Source organism: Doryrhamphus excisus, linkage group LG21, assembly GCF_037039965.1.
Source record: "Doryrhamphus excisus strain RoL-2023G ecotype Guam linkage group LG21, RoL_Dexc_Guam_v1.1, whole genome shotgun sequence".
Classification (NCBI taxonomy): Eukaryota; Metazoa; Chordata; class Actinopteri; order Syngnathiformes; family Syngnathidae; genus Doryrhamphus; species Doryrhamphus excisus.
This window is the reverse complement of record NC_136377.1, coordinates 2,825,899-2,846,213: the sequence shown is the minus strand read 5'-3', so window position 1 is coordinate 2,846,213 and position 20,315 is coordinate 2,825,899. Positions and strand designations below refer to the sequence as shown.

At 39.0% G+C, this 20,315-nt stretch overlaps 1 protein-coding gene across 2 annotated transcripts in view; it reads right to left on the bottom strand.

Moving 5' to 3' along the window:
• The window catches only part of nrip1b (nuclear receptor interacting protein 1b), a 57,063-nt gene extending 48,976 nt beyond the window's left edge, over positions 1-8,087 (bottom strand). For both annotated transcript variants that reach the window (XM_058088284.2, XM_058088282.2), the window contains exon 1: positions 7,843-8,087. The gene's annotated coding sequence lies outside the window, so the exon portion shown is untranslated. The remainder of the gene's footprint in view (positions 1-7,842) is intronic.
• Positions 8,088-20,315: the final 12,228 nt, after the last annotated feature.

Sequence of the window (20,315 nt, the reverse complement as noted above, 5' to 3'; positions counted from 1 at the left end):
TGCTAAGTACATCCTTTACAAAAAGCCAAGGCAGTCGGCGACGACGACACAGGCCAAGTACGCCCCCCCCCATCCCCACACTCCTACCTCTGTGTCTGTCCTCATTCCCCTTGCAACCCGCCCACTCTGTCAAGCATGTGACATTAGCCTGCTTGTGGTAACGCCGAGACCTTCCCCTTGTCTGACTGCAGCCGACTCACCACACTGGCAGATAACCCGTCCTTCGACAGCCTGAGGGCAGCAGCTACAGGAGAAGCAAGGGAGGTAGTCACTTCCACTCTACTCCTTTTTTTTTTTTTGCTGTGACCACAACCAGCCCCACCAGGAGGGAAGCTGGGTCAGCTTGTCTCATATCACGCAGGAAGTATGCAACTTCGTTCAAAACTTTTTTTTACTAATTTTTTACGATATATCACGATACTTTGTACAAGGTGATTTTTTTTTGTTTTTATTGTAGATTATTGAAGCCAAAAAGTTACCACTTCCACACAAAATAGGAGAACTCATTCATTCATTCATTTTTTACCACTTATCCTCACGAGGGTCGCGGTAGGTGCTGGAGCCTATCCCAGCTGTCTTCAAGCGAGAGGCGGGGTACACCCTGGACTGGTGGCCAGCCAATCACAGGGCACATATAGACATATATAGACAAACAACCATTCACACTCACATTCATACCTATGGACAATTTGGAGTAATTAACCTAGCATGTTTTTGGAATGTGGGAGGAAACCGGAGTACCCGGAAAAAACCCATGCCTGCACGGTGAGAACATGCAAACTCCACACAGAGGGTGGAATTGAACCCTGGTCTCCTAGCTGTGAGGTCTACGCGCTAACCACACGACCGCCATGCCGCCTAGTTATTTCCCAGAAAAACTGAATTACACCAGCAATATGCACTAATATACTAAACACATTTTTATTCCATTAGAACAGTATGTTATGCTGTATCACAAACTTCTATGCTAGGACTACGTTAAAAAGCCATAGCATTTCAGTATGTGGAATCAAACTATGGAATGGATTGAGTAAGGAAATCAAACAATGCACAACGATGAGCCAATTCAAGAAACAATACAAGCAGTTGATGTTTGATCAATACAAGGATGATTGAACCAGTCATGATGTGCTATATATATATATAACACTATATTGACACTTACTATGGTACCCAATATGTCAGGGGTCTCAAACACTCGGCCCGCAGGACACTAGTTTGAGGCCCCCGCCTTGATATGAAAGTTTAATGTTAGTGCGGCCCGCGCAAGTTTGATATGGATGCTGTATGGTATCATGTACCCAGAAAAAATTATTACGTTTGATTAATGTTCATGTTAAAGGTTAAATAACTGTTAATAGTTATCCTCCCTATCCATGTGGAAGTGGTACGTTTTTGGCTATTTAAGTTGAAAGGAAATAACTTGAAGGCTACCGTTTAGGTCTCTAGCTCTCTAGTTTGCGAGTTAGCATGTGTCTCAAGACCCTGCAGTTGCGCAATATGTTGTAAATAAAAAGAGTATAAATGTGACTATAGTCTATTTATAGATAGTTAGTCTATTTATAGATTTATAGTTTTGCCATTTTATTAAATTAATATCAGAAATGAACCTATGTAGTGTCTGCACTTGAATAAATACAATATACAGTCTATGATAAATGCCTAAAAATATCCATATCATACTTTTTAATATTGATACAGTATCGTGAAACAAAGTATCGCGATATCACCAAAACGATATTTTCATTTTTTTTTTTTGGGGTGCACAGAATTTATTATGAATTTTATGTAATTTACTAAGGTCAAAATTATACATTTCAGATCAAATTAGGGTTTTAAATGTTATTGTGATTAATCACATGTTCAACTAATTAATCATGATTAATCAACGTTTGTAACTACGTCTGTATTAAAAAAAAAACTCTTTCAATACCAAATCGCAGCTCACCTTTCACTAGCTTGCTTACATGCTAGCTTGTTTACATGCTAGCTTGCTTACATGCTAGCTTGCTTACATGCTAGCTTGCTTACATACTAGCTAGTAAATGAGGTTCCGTTGGAAGAAGAAATACATCAATAGGAGGAGGACGGCAGCAGATATATTAACCAGGATACAAAAACAATACAGTACAGCGGAATGTAGGCAGGATGAAAATTCAAACAAATGTTGGAACTTTTTTGAGAGTGTTTAAACAAGAAAGAAATGTGAGAAAATACCGATATTTTCTTACACCCCTATTACTGACTGTTTGGGAACGTCGAGATTCCCAGTTCAGTTGCAAGTACCGGTCGCGTTTCCCATCCCCGATGCTGATGCTGACGCTTTGTTAACAAGTCATTTACTTGACCCGCACGCTCTTGCTCTTTCATCAAATTAGCGAGCCATTACCCGGCGAAGTCTAAATAATTCAAGACTATTTCAATCAGCAGCGATCAATGGACGGGGATAATAGAGGGGCCTGTCATTGCGGCAAGGCCAAGGTGAAGCATGCAAAGCGGCAGGGTTGGAGAGTTGGAGGTGAGAGTGATGGGAAGCCATTCAACAGATGACCCCCCCCCCCCCCCCCCCCCCCCCCCGGCTTGTATCGCTCTCAGGGGTTGCGGCGGAGGCGGTCTATCTTTATTCCTCACATTTGCTCCTCCTAGTCCGCGCATTCGGGAAGCGATGGTTGTTAAAAAAAAAAAAAAAAACGCATTTAGTCGTTCCTGCTTTGTCATCAAAATTAGGCCCATCGACTTTGGTCGCCTTCTGTTCGCAATAGAATCACCGACAGGAGTCAGGACGCTCGTCTGCAAAGGGAGATGCCCCCAAAACTGGGGACCTTACAACAACACGGTCTCGATAGCGGCAGCACACAAGAAGCCGTTAAAAAACAGTCCACTCAATTATATCATTTCACTTCAATTTAACTCCGGTGTTACTTGCATGGATTTTAGCCCATATGCATTCGGAATACTGGGATTCTTTATTTAGAAATGGAATATTTTCATAGTTAAGGTTAGTATAGTTAATATATATCACTATATTGACGGTACCAGGTTACTATGGTACCCACATGGTACCCATTATGTCATTGTATGTCATATCATCATATGTCATATCACCTCGTACTTTGGTATGTGTGTGACAAAAAAAATAAAATAAAATAAAATAAAATAAAATAAAATAAAATAAAATAAAATAAAATAAAATAAAATAAAATAAAATAATTAAATGAAATGAAATTAAATTAAATTAAATTAAAAAACAGGAAGTGAACAAATGTAACAGTTACTGATTGTAAAAGTACCAGATGGAGGGGTAGGATTTAATAAGCGTTGCTTCTTCCTACTCCTTTTGGACCCTCTTGAACCAGTCATGATGTGCTATATATATATATATATATATATATATATATATATATACATACACATACTATACTGATGGTACCAGGTTACTATGGTACCCATACAGTACCATTATGTAATTGTATGTCATTGTATCACCTCGTAATTTTGTATGTCACAAAAATAATAATAACACCAAATTAAATTAAATTAAATTAAATTAAATTAAATTAAATTAAATTAAATTAAATTAAATTAAATTAAATTAAATTAAATTAAATTAAATTAAAAAGCAGGAAATGAACAAATGTAACAGTTTTTGATTGTAAAAGTACCAGATGGAGGCGTAGGATTTAATAAGCTTTGCTTCTTCCTACTCCTTTTGGACCCTCTTGAACCAGTCATGATGTGCTATATATATATATATCACTATATTGACGGTACCAGGTTACTATGGTACCCACACGGTACCCATTATGTAATTGTATGTCATTGTATGTCATGTCATCATATGTCATATCACCTCGTACTTTGGTATGTGTGTGACAAAAAATAATAACAAATTAAATTAAATTAAATTAGAAAGCAGGAAGTGAACAAATGTAACAGTTACTTATTGTAAAAGTACCAGATGGAGGGGTAGGATTTAATAAGCTTTGCTTCTTCCTACTCCTTTTGGACATGTGGAACTGTGAAATGATTATGTGATGCATTCACGTGTAATCTGATGCATGTTCAAATGAAATTAAACCATTACTCCATAAACTTTACATGGGAATTTAATTTGAGCGTCTACTTCTGAATGTCCAACATGTCCAATACTTCGCACAAATAGCACAACTTGCTGTTCTACAACATAACAGTAGTGCACATAGAAGATAAGACGTCCTTGACATAAATAAGAATATGATTGCAATGGTGCACTGAACATTTACACAGGAGCTGCTGTCAGCCACAACTCACAACGCCAGTCGCCGGCGGAGTCACTCTCCATATTGCTAACCATGCTAACTAGGGGTGTCACATGATTTCTCCGACATCATACATCAGACATCAGACATCATACAAACAATATTATACATCCCCTAAATAATGAGCTGGAGGTCAAAGGGTCTCTGGTTTGATTCCCTAGAGGGCCGTAGCAAGAGAAGAATACACTTCTGTCCCTTAACATCAAACTGTCAGTGTCCTTGAACAATGTATAGTAGCCAAAAACATTTGTTGGGCAGGTCCCAGGTCTGTAATAAATCAAAAACTGCAGTAAATGCCTTGACACGTGTTCTGGTAGATTGCACATTAATATATACACACACACACACACACACACACACACATAGAAAAAGCCTCAGTAATCATAAAGTATGACACCACCCTCTATTTGCTGATGTCTGTGTCAGTTGGGTCAGGTGGCATGATGCTGAATAAAAAACACTCGGCAACAGAAGGAAAATACTAATTTTCAAAAGGAGTGACTTTCCATTGCTAGTAAACAAGTAATATTTTCAAACTTTTCAGTAAAACTTCAAATATATACAAACTATACTCATACTAAACACAATCCAGCAGGCACGGTGTTGTTTATTATTATGTGTATCATGTGACAAGAACATTTCATAACATTAATGCAGCAACACCTCATCACATACAGATCACATGCAGATCGGGAATAAGAAGAAGTAGCATGAAGGATCCGTGTTTCCGTTTGAGCGGTTACAAGATACCGCACCGCAATCGGATTGAGGAAAGGAATATTCCACCCCTTGCTCATAAACACATTATAACTGGACTGTGTTGCTTGTTCTTACAACTCCCTTCAGCAGGTGTCTGCAGATTGGGAATAAGAAGAAGTAGCATGACGGATCCGTGTATTCAAACGGATTGGGGAAAGGAATATTCCACCCCTTGCTCATAAACAGATTATAACAGGACTGTGTTGCTTGTTCTTCCAACTCCCTGCAGCAGATCGGGAATAAGAAGAAGTAGCATGAGGGATCCATGTTTGCGTTTGAGCAGTTACAAGATACCTCAATCGGAACGGGGAAAGGAATATTCCACCCCTTACTCATAAACACATTAAAGCAGGACTGTGTTGCTTGTTCTTCCAACTCCCTTCAACAGATGCCTGCAGATCGGGAATAAGAAGAAGTAGCATGTAGGATCCTGTTTCCAATTGGATTGGGGAAAGGAATATTCCACACCTTTGCTCATAAACACATTATAGCGGGGCTGTGTTGCTTGTTCTTACAACTCCCTTCAGCAGATGTCTGCAGATCGGGAATAAGAAGAAGTAGCATGAAGGATCCGTGTTTCCAATCAAATTGGGGAAAGGAATATTCCACCCCTTTGCTCATAAACACATTATTGCGGGACTGTGTTGCTTGTTCTTACAACTCCCTTCAGCAGATGCCTGCAGATCGGGAATAAGAAGAAGTAGCATGAAGGATCCGTGTTTCCAATCGCATTGCGGAAAGGAATATTCCACCCCTTTGCTCATAAACACATTATTGCGGGACTGTGTTGCTTGTTCTTACAACTCCCTTCAGCAGATGCCTGCAGATCGGGAATAAGAAGAAGTAGCATGAAGGATCCGTGTTTCCAATCGCATTGCGGAAAGGAATATTCCACCCCTTTGCTCATAAACACATTATTGCGGGACTGTGTTGCTTGTTCTTACAACTCCCTTCAGCAGATGCCTGCAGATCGGGAATAAGAAGTAGCAGCATGAAGGATCCATGTTTCCAATCGGATTGGGGAAAAGGAATATTCCACCCCTGTGAATCAGATTATATGTTCATTCGTATTGACACTTTTCTATCGGAATGAGGTGTATACAAAGGTTCAATTCTTTTTCCGTTTGAGCAAATAAACCGAATGCAATTGGAATATTTGGGTCCATGTATACACGGCTATTGTGAGACTTGTGGCTTATTGTGATACATCCTAAAAATATTGCAATACATGCTAAAGGCCCATATCGACCAACACTAGGTAGGGTACATCATCCCGGGTCACTTCATGGACCGGTGACACTGGTTACACTCCAGTTTGACAACAACAACAAATTGGCTTCCTGGGTATTCAGCAGCAACCTTCCAACATTTAAATGCTCTGACCAGTCAACATCACTCAAACGCAACTTGGGTTTAGTCAAATCAGGTGACCTACCAGCCTCTCCGACACATCCACAAGAGTAGATCCCGCTTTTGTTTATCTTGATTGTTAACTTTCACACACAATGTTGCAATCAGTATGACAAGTCTGGTGTAGCATTTAAAAAAAAAACCCCTTCTTTCAACACACAATGTCAGGTGTCCTGCTATTCCAAGTACTTTTATTACCCAGGCGCTGTCTTACAGCTCCGATACCACCTCCTCCATTGCTGGGATGTCAACTTTCCGAGAGACGACAGACCGCCGTTACGTTGGCAGCAGAGGGCAGACTCAACAACCTTGACCATCCCGTCCGTCTTAAGTTCAGGTCAAATAATTAAGCAGCTTAAAATGCTGAAAAAAGATGACACTAAATGGAAGATACAACCCCCCCAAAAAAAACCCAACCTACCCCACACGGTATTTAAACTTGACTGGCTTTCATGAAATGAACACACCGTTCTCTTTGTAGTGTTTTTTATTCCAACATCCTGCCGTCGCTTTGAAAGGTGGCCTTTTCAAACCCGAGCCAAAGATGTACTTTGCCTTTTTTTTTTTTTTTCCTTTTTTTTTTTTCCTGTAACCGCTTGCAAACCTCAGCCGTGTGACCTTTTTCCTGTGAGCCAAAGTGGAATGAAGCAACAGGGCATGGAAGAAAAAGCAACACCCACGCAAAGGCCATTCAAAAGCCTTGTTACTTTTAACCATGCAAACCTTTTAATGCGATCACCGTGACATGACAGTATGCATCAAAACAACTATAATATCACTTATGGGGTTTGTTTTTTGTGTGTTTTTTTTTAATTAAATGTATACTGTATGTTCCAGATACAACATACATGATAAATACTACTCAGTGTATTTACAGTCACTCCTACTGCTGGAAAAACAGACTGCAAAACATGAAACTGCAAAGCTTAAAATATAAATGTGACATATCTATGTCACATAATGTCAAATTGTATAAATAAACTGTATTATGCTCTTTTAGCACATGAATTCTTATTTAAATTCAACACTGGTCAAATGGTGACACTGACGTTCCAGCACAAACACAATCCACCTCTGCTTTATTAATAACAAGCATGATAATTGTAATATAATTTAAATTAAAAATGATTTTCCATACAAAACACGTCTAGTGAGGGCCTACTTTATTGTCTATACAGATAGCGGCTTTATAGTCAACTACACGCTACATCCTTGACATCCTTATGATGAAAGACCGTGTAAAAAAACACACACACAACGCCACCCCCCCTCCAGGCCACGTCCTTTATATGTAAACGTATGCATTCATAATGACATTAATAGTGTTTTATTTCATATTTCATAATAATAACGTTGTAGGACATGAGTCTCCTACCTGCGGTGTCATTCAGAGACGCGCATTAATATTCGACACAGGCAGCAAAATCCATTGAGTGTCTTGTCACTTCTCCAACGAAAGAAAACATGGCGAATATATCAAAATATGAAAATACTAATGAAAATATAGTCCACAAATGTCTTCTCTGTGCTTCGTGTTTCAGTCACGCTGCGTCTGTCTTGTGTGAGGATCGCTTACTGGCGGAGTCTTCTTCTTGGAGGACTGGGGAGGACTATTTAACACTCCGCCCTCCGCCTGTGTGACAACACCCTTAAAGGGACACTCACTTCACTCGAAATCCGATGTCTTTTTTTTTTTTTTTTTTTAAACGAAAACAACACAATTTTAACAGTTCATCATTTAAAAAAACATCTCTTTATGGCGTTTTTTTTAAATTATTGTTAAAATGTCACTTTGTCATGATGTTTGATACACTGCACAACACCGCAACACATGAAACAGCAGTGACGTCATCGGCTCATCATGGCAATCGAGAGCGGTTGTTTTCAACACTCATGTTCGTGGAGTTGATTGGAAAATGAATTATGGAAGAAAACAGATCTATCATGTACTGCCCATTCTAAAAACACATCAAATACATGTATAATCATTTTTATTTTTTATTTTTATTACATTTATGCATTATTTTTTACAACTGTAATCTTCTACATATGAAGAATGTACATTATAATGATTTTTTAAATATTTTTAAATATATATATATTTTATTTAATATTTAATATATATATATTTTCACATTGAGGTCTGAAATTCTTTACTATTGTAGCACGTCGTCACCTCATCATTTATAGTCCACCTATAAAAAGAGTTTTAATGCAACACAATGAAAATTACAACAGTCAGACAGCGTTTCTTAGAAACAACCATCAGGCCAGAGTCCATCCCGAAACGCTATTTATCATATGCTGCATGAAAATGACCGAGAAAGATGAACAAATGGCGTTGAGGTTGCCTCCAAGGCGGCGAGGCGTGAAAGCATGCCACTTGAGTGTGAAGTCACTGACAAACAGCAGATGTGTCCGTGGATTCTTCTTCACCTCAAGATTGTTTCAAAGTAATCACGCCGTTATGCTGCAAATGCTTTTGCCGACTGTGTCATGTCGACATGGCCTTGAACACAACACAACTAGATCACCTATTTATTTTTATACATGCTTTTCAAATGAGAAATATACATTAAATGTGTTTTTTGGGTGTTTTTTTTTTCGGGTTCCGATAAAGTGTGTTACATTTCCTGACCAGAGTGGTATTCATGAAAAAAAAAAAAAAAGTCGCTGAGGCTGCGCTTTCTTGTTGCACCAAAGTGTCTAAGACATTGTTTTTTGATGATTAATAAGATCGGCCTCAAGTTAGACGAGCATGACTGGTTCAGCAATTTGGACGCTCTCTCACCTTGTAACCTTTGCACTGGACTGACCTTTCATCTTTGAACCCTGACCCGAATGCCACATGAAGGAGATACAATGTCCGCCCTTTCATTCCCTCTTCCCCACCCCGACTGTTTTGCCCTTCAGTCTTTTTTTTCCAAGAAATGACACATTGTGTTTAAGAAAGAATATTTTATTTGTCACATTACTCACCGAACGTGGCAGATTGTGCCAAGATGTTAACCAGATGCTGCAATGTTGAAAGAAAAAAAGAAAATATGTAGTGCACGCATCTTAAAAAGGAGGTAAGACATTTTTCTTTACAATAAAAAAGGCAATGCAACATTTATACAGTAGAGTATAAACATGTGTTAATGTAAATACATTAAAATGGTTCTCTATGGGTCAACGTGACCCAAAAGTGAGTTTTGGAACCCTTCTGGATACTTACAGTATGTAGAACTACAGTAATCCTTCATTTAATGGTACCAAAATTCCAGCAAAGTAGGATTCATTATTTATGAATAAAATATTTTTGTATTTAAAACATAGAAAACCTGTTTACAACCTTCTATACATGGCTTTTTAACACTATTAGAGCCCTCCAGACATAAAATAGCACCCCTATAGTCACCTTTACACTTGTATTACCCAATATGGTGGAGATAATACTTCATAGTACTTCATAGTACTTCCTGCTGTGGTTATTGACAAGACAACTACCAATACGAGTTGGAAAAAAAACTTAAAAAGCATTTAATTGGAGGACAAAAAAATGGATGGATGGCTGTCCCGAGGCGCTGCGGCGCTGCCTCGGTTCACTGGAGGGAACCAGAACATCCTTGGAGGATGCTGACGTCATTGCAGCACCAATGGATGCTTTGCTTGGACGATTATTGTTATGACAAAATGTAAAAATTGTTATTTTAAGCTAATATTCATACATATTCACAGCAGAAAGTGCTACAAAAATATAAACAAAAATGAAAAGGAACAACTAGGAACTCTTGTATTAGTACTCGTATATTTCCTAGCTACATTTTGAGTGTTAAGTTGCTGTGTGATGAGTTTATTTGTTTTATTGAGTTATGACCTCCTGTGATTGTGATTTGAAAACTGATTAATCTTTATTTCATTCATTCATTCATTTTCTACCGCTTTTTCCTCACCAGCGTCGCAATTTGGAGTCGCTAATTAACCTAGCATGTTTTTGGAATGTGGGAGGAAACCGGAGAACATGCAAACTGCACACAGAGATGGCCGAGGGTGGAATTGAACCCTGGTCCTCCTAGCTGTGAGGTCTGTGCGCTAACCACTAGACCACCGTGCCGCCCCCAAATTGTTCTTTTAAGCTAATATTCATACATATTCACAGCAGAAAGTGCTACGAACGTATATTTCCTAGCTACATTTTGAGTGTTAAGTTGCTGTGTGATGAGTTTACCGTTCTTTGTAAGGTGACACTGTGAGTCAAATTGTTATATTGAGTAATGACCTCCTGTGATAGTGATTTGAAAACCGATTAATCTTTATTTATTATACTTTATTTGTGTTTTATGAAGAGCACAGGGTAAAAAGGTGCTCTGGCACCGCGGTGCAAACAGAAGATAGTTTACATCGAGATGCCGGATTGTCCCACATTAACCTTGCACCTTTGACCTTTTCCTCCCGGGGGGGGGGTTTCAGTCACAGTGACTCCTAGATTGTCAAGCCCAGCAAGGGCGTCTTGGGGAGGTTAGGCAGGTGCGAGTTACGGAGGAGGAACCTTTGCAAGTCACACCACACTGTGACCTTTGAACTGCAATCAGTGTGGGACAGTTGTCACATTCCACACACGTCCGCATCTTAGCTTCACATCAATGACACAATGAAGCAAACAAATAACTGAAAAAAACACACACACACACACACACAATGAAACAAATTACACACCTGTGCGGCAATTTTAAAGAAATACCGACATTGTCTTGTCCTTAAGACGCAGCAATGTGATGAGGAGATTATTCATTAACAAGTGAAACTGTCTTTATTGGCGCAACTAAAAAAAAAAAAAAAAAAACAACTCATTTGACCTCTGTACAAAATATATAGACAAGAGTGATTAGGACTGGATTATGGAGGACATGCAAAACAGCCATCTCTGTCATCTGGGTAAATATTCTACTTTTGTCCTTGAAGTGTGTCACACAGATTAAACTGTGCCTGATAGACAATTCTTGCAATACGCTGTGGCGTCTCTCTCAATTCACATTATTTATCTGTCTGCAGAGTCATCAGCACAATCACCAGCGTCATCTGTGACTGATTTTTTCCCGAAACAAGCGTCTTGCCTGGTGGTGTTTTTACCTGAAATCATGATTCGGTTGTTAATGCACCGCCTGCGTGATCCAAAACACACATGATATCATGACACAACACTTTAAATGTGCTATATAAATGTTCTATAATGTGTCCTATATACAGCTATGTGTCGAGTTGAAATCATGAAGGCCTTAAAAATATTCGGGAACATTTTGTAAAAGTTGTCATGTGACTATCCCAGCACATGGTTTCCCCAAAATGGCGGTGTGACAGGTAAGCTAGCTCATTTCCAAAAGCTTATTTTTTGCCATTAAAGCTCTTTTAGCAATTTAACTTCAGTAGAGTGTCAAATATTATATATCAACTATTCTTAATGTATTTTTTGAAATTAATTTCGATAAAGCAGTCTACAAAACATTTAGGAGTAGTTGTCATGTGACTATCCCAGGATATGGTTTCCCCAAAATGGCGGTGTGACAGGTAAGCTAGCTCATTTCCAAAAGCTTATTTTTTGCCATTAAAGCTCTTTTAGCAATTTAACTTCAGTAGAGTGTCAAATATTATATATCAACTATTCTTAATGTATTTTTTGAAATTAATTTCGATAAAGCAGTCTACAAAACATTTAGGAGTAGTTGTCATGTGACTATCCCAGGACATGATTTCCCCAAAATGGCGGTGTGACAGGTAAGCTAGCTCATTTCCAAAAGCTTTTTGCCATTAAAGCTCTTTTAGCCATTCAGTAGGGTGTCAAATATTATAACTCAACTATTCCTACTGTATTTCTTGAAATTAATTTATACAAAGCAGCTTACAAAACATTTAGGAGTAGTTGTCATGTGACTATCCCAGGACATGATTTCCCCAAAATGGCGGTGTGACAGGTAAGCTAGCTCATTTCCAGAAGCTTTTTGCCATTAAAGCTCTTTTAGCCATTCAGTAGGGTGTCAAATATAATAACTCAACTATTCCTACTGTATTTCTTCAGCTTACAAAGCATTTTGGAGTAGTTGTCATGTGACTATCCCAGGATATGGTTTCCCCAAAATGGCGGTGTGTCAGGTAAGCTAGCTCATTTACAAAGTCTTACTTTTTGCCTTTAAAGCTCTTTTAGCCATTCTGTAGGGTGTCAAATATTATAACTTAACTATTCCTACTGTATTTCTTGAAATTAATTTATACAAAGCAGCCTACAAAACATTTAGGAGTAGTTGTCATGTGACTATCCCAGGACATGGTTTCCCCAAAATGGCGGTGTGACAGGTAAGCTAGCTCATTTCCAAAGGCTTTTTGCCATTAAAGCTCTTTTATTTAACTTCAGTAGGGTATCAAATATTATAAGTCAACTATTCTTACTGTATTTCTTGAAATGAAATTATACAAAGCAGCTTACTAAACATTTAGGAGTAGTTGTCATGTGACTATCCCAGGACATGGTTTCCCCAAAATGGCGGTGTGACAGGTAAGCTAGCTCATTTCCAGAAGCTTATTTTTGTCATTTAAGCAAATATTAAAAACATTTAACATTTGTAATGCTTTAATATGGCATCAGATATTACAACTCAATTGTTCTTGCTATATATCTTGAACTACAAAACATGTTGAAGTAGTTTTCATGTGACTATTTCAGGATTTGCTTTCCACAAAATGGCGGTGTGTCAGGTAAGCTAGCTCATTTCCAACAGCTTATTTTTTTGCCATTAAAGCTCATTTTAAAGTCATTTAACATTTGTAATGTTTTAATATGGTGTCAAATGCTACAACTCAACCGTTCTGACTATATTTATACAGTGAATTTAGCTACAAAACATCTTGGAGTGGTTGTCATGTGACTATCCCAGTGTAACCGATGTGTTGGTTTACTCAATTTTATTTCACCAATAGTTCGTTTCTTGTATATATTTATCGCTTTATGCATTTTTTTTAAATTATCAATTATTTTATTTGCATTTATTTTTGTTGTGTGAACTTTGACACCGTGTGATGTCACTTCCTGCCTTTCTGGCGCTCCTCTTCGGTCGTCTTTTGGACTGCTGAGGACAAGGTATGCTAGTCGGTGGCAGCGATTGTTAATTACATATAAAATATTAATATGTTACTCGTTTCACTCCAAGTCCGGACTTGTATTATGTACTGCATGTAAAGGCACTTTGTAAAAGTTACCGTTGTTGTAGGAGTTAGTTTTAAGAAATTCGTTTTTTTATGTACTTGTGCAAGTGTGCTAAAGCGGCTGTACATTTTGTTTGTTGTACACAGAAATAAACTCCCTCTTCTGGTTGGCGAAGAAATTGCAGCCTCCCACCTCGTCTAATTTACCAAAAGAACACAACGCAGAGTTCAATTTCAGCCAGTGTCAGTCCAGACCGGCTACACCAGGACATGGTTTCCCCAAAATGGCGGTGTGACAGGTAAGCTAGCTCATTTCCCGAAGCTTAGTTTTTGTCATTAAAGCTATTCTTAAAGCCATTTAACATTTGTAATGGTTTAATAGGGTGTCAGATATTACAACTCAATCATTCTTGCTATATATCTTGAACTAATTAATGTGAAACAGGCTACAAAACATTTTGAAGTAGTTTTCTTGTGACTGTTTCAGGATGTGGTTTCCCCAAAATGGCGATGTGTCAGGTAAGTTATCTAAGTTCCAACAGCTTATGTTTTGCCATTAAAGCTCATTTTAATGTCATTTAACATTTGTAATGCTTTAACATGGTGTCAAATGCTACAACTCAACCGTTCTTACTATATTTATACAGTGACTTTAGCTACAAAACATCTTGGAGCGGTTGTCATGTGACTATCCCAGGACATGGTTTCCCCAAAATGGCGGTGTGTCAGGTAAACGTGCTCATTTTCAACAGATTATTTTGTTTCCATTAACAATTGTAATGTTTTAAAAGAATGCAAAATATTGCAATTCTTTAATGAATTCACAAAAAACTGGATATGGCACCCCCAAAAAATGTAACCCAAAAAAAAATGTTTGGGTCCTCAATTTAAAGTATATTACTGTCTTAGCCTTAATTCACGTGCTGAAAACTACATCAAAATGTGTAATAATGTGTAATTCTCTCAAAATAAATACAATGGAGTGCAGTATGCTACGGAGCAGAAAGGCTGCCATGATGGCGAGGACGAGAGGTGGGCGGGGCTCGTCATACAACCGTGTACAATGTATTCACTAGCACGTAGTGTAAAATAAAGTCATGCACTGTGTGTGCATTGTGATGAAATGAATGAATGTTAGTTACTGAACGGGATATAAGCATAAATGTGTAAAAATCCGATCCAAAATGTATTGTTGTATACATGCACAACGCTTTTCACTCAGAGGAAGTCAAACAATGAAAAAGTATAAGCGTTTTTACAAAGTACAAGGAAGAATAGGAACGCCAAACCAGTGTATATAATATAATTTATTCTTAACATTATTACTAAATAAGACATTACCGTCTATTATATTACAGACTCAATTTGTTGTTGTTTTTTTTTGGATGACTGTGAAAGTATGTGATAACGGGTCACGGCATATTCGTGCTTGTCTGCCTGCGTTTGGGCGTGTGAGAAAGTGAACATGTGTGAAGAGAAAAACAGACTAGGATTGTGTCATGTCCTACTGCACACGCACTGGCCCCGCGTCTTGTTGACCCAGTTGGTGCTCTTTGACTAATCCCTGGTGATTTCTGCGGGTGGTCCGGGAGGAGCTCTCCTCCAGTTTCCTGCACATTTAAATATCAGATGGCAAAGGCGGTGCTAAGGAACTTCCAAGGGATTTGACTGATTGGCCTGCCAACTCAACATGCAACACTTGGCACACGTCACAGCTAGAACCCGACCGATGTGGGATTTAATTACCGCCGTTAACGTACTATTTTTGACAGCTTTAATTTGAATATGTTTTGACTAATAGACCATAGTGATCATTTATTAATTCATTCATTTCTGAAAAAGCTAGGCAGGGATAATAGAACCGCGATATTGCGAGGGAATAGTTGGCTTTAATCTCAAAAGATTACAGCTGTTCTTTCCATTTTTTTTTCAATTTTCCAACAATTAAAACTATTTCACTTTCGTAATTATGACGTTAGTCCTCATATTTTGACTTTAACGTTGATTCAAATCAACTTAATTCTCTAAAAATTGCAACTTTATTCATTGATTGATGTTTCGTAATATTACCACTTTAAAAATGATGTATTTTTTCTTTAATATTTCAACTTTATGCTGCTAAAATGATGTTATTTTTCCTCATATGACAACATTATTCTTGTAAAATTGAGCCTTTTTCTCATAAGAGTGCAACTTTTTATCTTTTTCTTCATTTTACAATTACAATTTTTTTGTACTATTTTTTTTACAATTACAAAATGTTTACTATTACTATTATTAATATTGCTGCTTTTTTATTTTTATTGTATTTTTTGTGTTTCTGTTTAATTATATTTTTAGAATAGGCCACGGGCCAATCCGAAAAAAAAAACAACAACTGCAGGCCACAAATGGCCCCCGGTCCTCACTTTGGACACCCCTGGTCTATACAGTTTGGCTGGCGACCGGTCAAGGGCGTAACCCGCCTCTCCCCCAAAGTCAACTGGGATGGAGTGATGGACTCCAGCTCATCCGTGACTCTAATGAGGATAAGCAGTACAGAAAATGGTTGGATGGATGTTTGGATGCAATTTCTCCTTGTGGTTTATGGCTCTTGTAACTTGCTTGTTCACGCTGACACGCCCGCAGATATCATAACAGAGCTGTTTTTTTATATAACAGTCCAAATACAATATGAATTTTCATTTTACATGCGTGGAAAATGAGAGCAGCACTAATCCAAAGTTGCCGTAGTTGATGTTTTACACCGGACAAGCTGCTTTGTTTGACTAAGACTTGACAGTGAGGACACAGCAGGGGGGGGGGGGGGGGGGCGTTGAGCTAAAGCGTCAAATATCAGGGACAGGATTACTTTTCTGTCAAATGTCTCTGTCGTACATGCACGGCGGTGAGATAGACAACTCAAAACACAGATCAGTGTCCCTGGGCCCTCGTCCTTCCTCCACCCATCCACCACCAGCCGTTCCCACAAGGCCGTTAACATCCTATTGACCTGCTCGCTCATTATCAGGTCAGCTTGGAACACACACACACTCACACACACATCAGTATTTTGGTCCGCTTCTGATCTGCAAACCATCCCCTCCAAGCCACAATAGGACGTTGTGTTGTCTCTGTGTTGTTGTCTTTCCACCGAATCATTCACTAGGAGCGCGCGGCGCCCATCGGTGCGTCTCGTCCACAGATGCTGCCCGATCCCTGGGGATGGCCTCGGCTTCCCAGCGTCCCCCCGCTGACTGTCAGTAAACGTGTTGACATAGATGTAGTGTGGCTACTAATGAGCTGCCAAGCAACAACAACTGTCAGCTCCTTAAGTCTCGTCAGTATTTGACAAAGGAACATTTGAGCTCATTACGCTTTTACTCTTAAGAAGCGTAACAATAGATTCGAGTAACGCACAATATTTTATTCCTTTGAAGGCCGAATCGCCATCCTTGAATACATCTGGCAGACGTTAGAATGCGGCGTGGACATTTGCGGTAATTGAAATTCATGACAAGTGTGAAGCTGTGTGATCTTCGTGTAGGCACAAAAGCACGCCTGATATTTTACGGCCATCCAAGCCCGTGATTATTTCAACGCGGCGGTTTTGACATGGGCATACGTGTGCGTGCAGGCAGCCTTGTGTTTGTTTGTGTCGCACAAAAAAACAGATTAGCGAAAACACGGAGGTAAAATAAGCAGCCTGACCTTGCTTTGAAACTGAAAGGCAATCCTCGGAATGATCCGCGGGTCAGTGGCTTTGTCCTTCAGACAGTTAAAGTCTATCCTTCTCATCCCCCACCTGTCTACTATTTATTCCTCTAGCCCTCACGCCGGCTTTCTGCACCACTTACATTCATGTCATACCTAATGTAACTCTTATTCTCCTAACGTTGTGTACTCACACTAGGACAATGGTGTTGTGCTTGGGCCCACTTCGCAACTTCAATCTGGCACCGTTGGCCAGTGGGGGAGTGCTTTTAATCCACGCTGAAGTTCAGTACACTTCCCTTCCTCTGGAGGGCAGCGCTGGCCCTGAGCAATCTGCTGCCCTAGACCAGACTGTAGCTGGTACTCCCTGGTAAGGCAATCACTTTTCATACACTCTGCATAATAACACATGCGTGAAAACTAAAACATAAAAGAATACAATCACGTACTTGAAAGTAGAATATTTTTCTTCTAAAGTAAGAAATCAGGTCTGAGTTTAAGGTCATTGTTATTAATGACAATGCAGATGTCAAGCTCTCATCAGTTATGGTATATTTATTATCATCTATCATGATCGTTTATCACCTTATTTTCCTATATATTGAAACAGACAAAAAGTGCATTTGAAATACAGGAAGTGAACAAATGTATTGCAATTGATATGAAATGGATGGGGAGTTAAATAGGGTTAAATAAGCTGCTTCCTCCTACTTTTTAGACATGTTGAACTATGAAAAATGTAAAATGTTCATATTACTAGGTATGAATTAAGCCAGATGCTTTTTTTAAGATTTATAAATTCATAAAAATCCAGACCTGACCAAAATAAGTGAATTTTGTGTGATGTTCAGTTGTCCATTCATTTGTCATTTTTCTGCACGTAAAAATTCTACATTATTTTCTATGGTAAAACCTTCCTTGGTTAGAGTCTGTTTTGGTTTGAGTTGGATTAAAAAGGTGCTAACCAAGACACCACCGTATTATGTTTAAATGTGTTTGCTGAATATGTCAATATATTCAAATCCATACAAAATCTTTGTAATTGTTCGTACTGGTGTATTCAAATCAAGCGAAAGCGATGGACTCATGATGGAGTGATTACATTGAAAAATGCTATTGTATTAAGAAAACCATCCTAGCCAACACCCACGGAATGACGGATCGATGGACGAGTGACGGCACTGGCAAAATAGAGAGACCGAGGATTTACATTGTCCCTGTCACGCTCATATAAAATGTCCCTCAATGATAAAGCGACAACAGAGACAAGGACACCAGCCCTCGTTTAGACACTCACAAGTTCAAAGATTGCGCCTTCCCTCCCTCTCAGACTCTCTTTTAGCAGATTTCCATGCAAAGCATTATAACCTTTGTGAATTATTTAGTTTATTGACCTCTGTGGGGATTTAATATGAAGGTCGTTTCCTGCTGGCAGAGCAAGCGCCGGCGGGGTCCTCAGGTGACACGGCCAAGGTCGCCTGTCCCCCTCCAGTTAATAATATATTTGTCACACGCAGTGTTAGCCCCGACACGCCGCTACTGCCTTCCACTTGATTAGTGCCACCAATAAGGGCTGCCAAAGATAATAAAGTAGACGTTGGCTTAAGGAGACATGTCAAATGTCTCTCCTCATACAGATACACTGAAAAGATATACTATACACTGAAGCACACACTCATTCACACCCTCCGCCCTCCTCCCGTCTGTTATTGTTTTATTGTTTCCAAGATGAAGGTTAAAAGGAGATGCTGAACAGACAGAACAGCCTGAAGGCCATTGAGGGCCTGTCTGCAGCAGGCAGTACAGTGGCACCACAAGAACCATTAAAGAACCACCGTGCCCAATGCAGTGCTGTGTCATTTCTGCAGTCGGAATGTATACACGATGCACACATTCATCAGACGACTATCATAGTTTGTCCTCCATGTGTAGTCACTATCTCTAATTTGGCCATTGGACATGTGCCCTCTAAACACTAGGGGCCAATTTTGGTCATCGGAACTTTATTTAGCTGTGTCAGCAAAGGAATAGCTAACTCTTACTGCTGGAAGCTGGCTGGTCAAATGGATAACAGAGCTTTCTCCATCTCGTAAGTGCGGTCGGTAGCGTTTTACTGTGTGTGTGTGTGTGTGTGTGTGTGACATCTGCTTTGGCTCTTGTGGTTACGGTGATGCTCAAAAGAAATTCAATAAATCACTGAGTGCTTCTGTGTTGCATACAGTACTTTTCATACTGCAGTTAAACCGCGGTTTTCAAAACCACCCAGATTCGGTTTGATGTTCATTTTCGCAAAATCTCGCACACTGCCTCGGTTATCGTATAATATAGCACGTTACCAAATCTGGTAGTCCATTTTCTCTCTAATGTCTCATTGCAGTACCCGACTAAGGAACCGAACATGCTGAGTCACTGTCCATACATTTTTGATAGAGTGTGACTGCTAAATGGTAATGGTTATATTTCATTTGAACATGCATCAGATTACAATTGAGTGCATCCCATAATCAGTTCACAGTTCCACATGTCCAAAAGGAGTAGGAAGAAGCAAAGCTTATTGAATCCTACCCCTCCATCCGGTACTTTGACAATCAGTAACTGTTACATTTGTTCACTTCCTGCTTTCCTAATTTAATTTTTTTTTAGTTTATTTTGTCACATACAGAAGTACTGGAATGTACCATACAATGACATAATGGGTACCATAGTAACCGTCAATATAGTAATATACATAGCTGCATCAAAACTGCTGATAACACCAAGAGCTATGGAGTCTTTATGTCTTGTCTTCACTGATTTCCGGTGAATCTGCAAAAGTTTTTTACCATTTCATTTTTAAATACTTTGTGATCACAATGCCAGCCTTTCAACACTCTAGAGTCGACAACACTCCAGGCTAGTGTTCAGGTTACGTAAATGATGGATATTTTAGGACTTCTATCGAAATCCTCTGCTATTTTAACACTCTGCTCTCAGACAGTG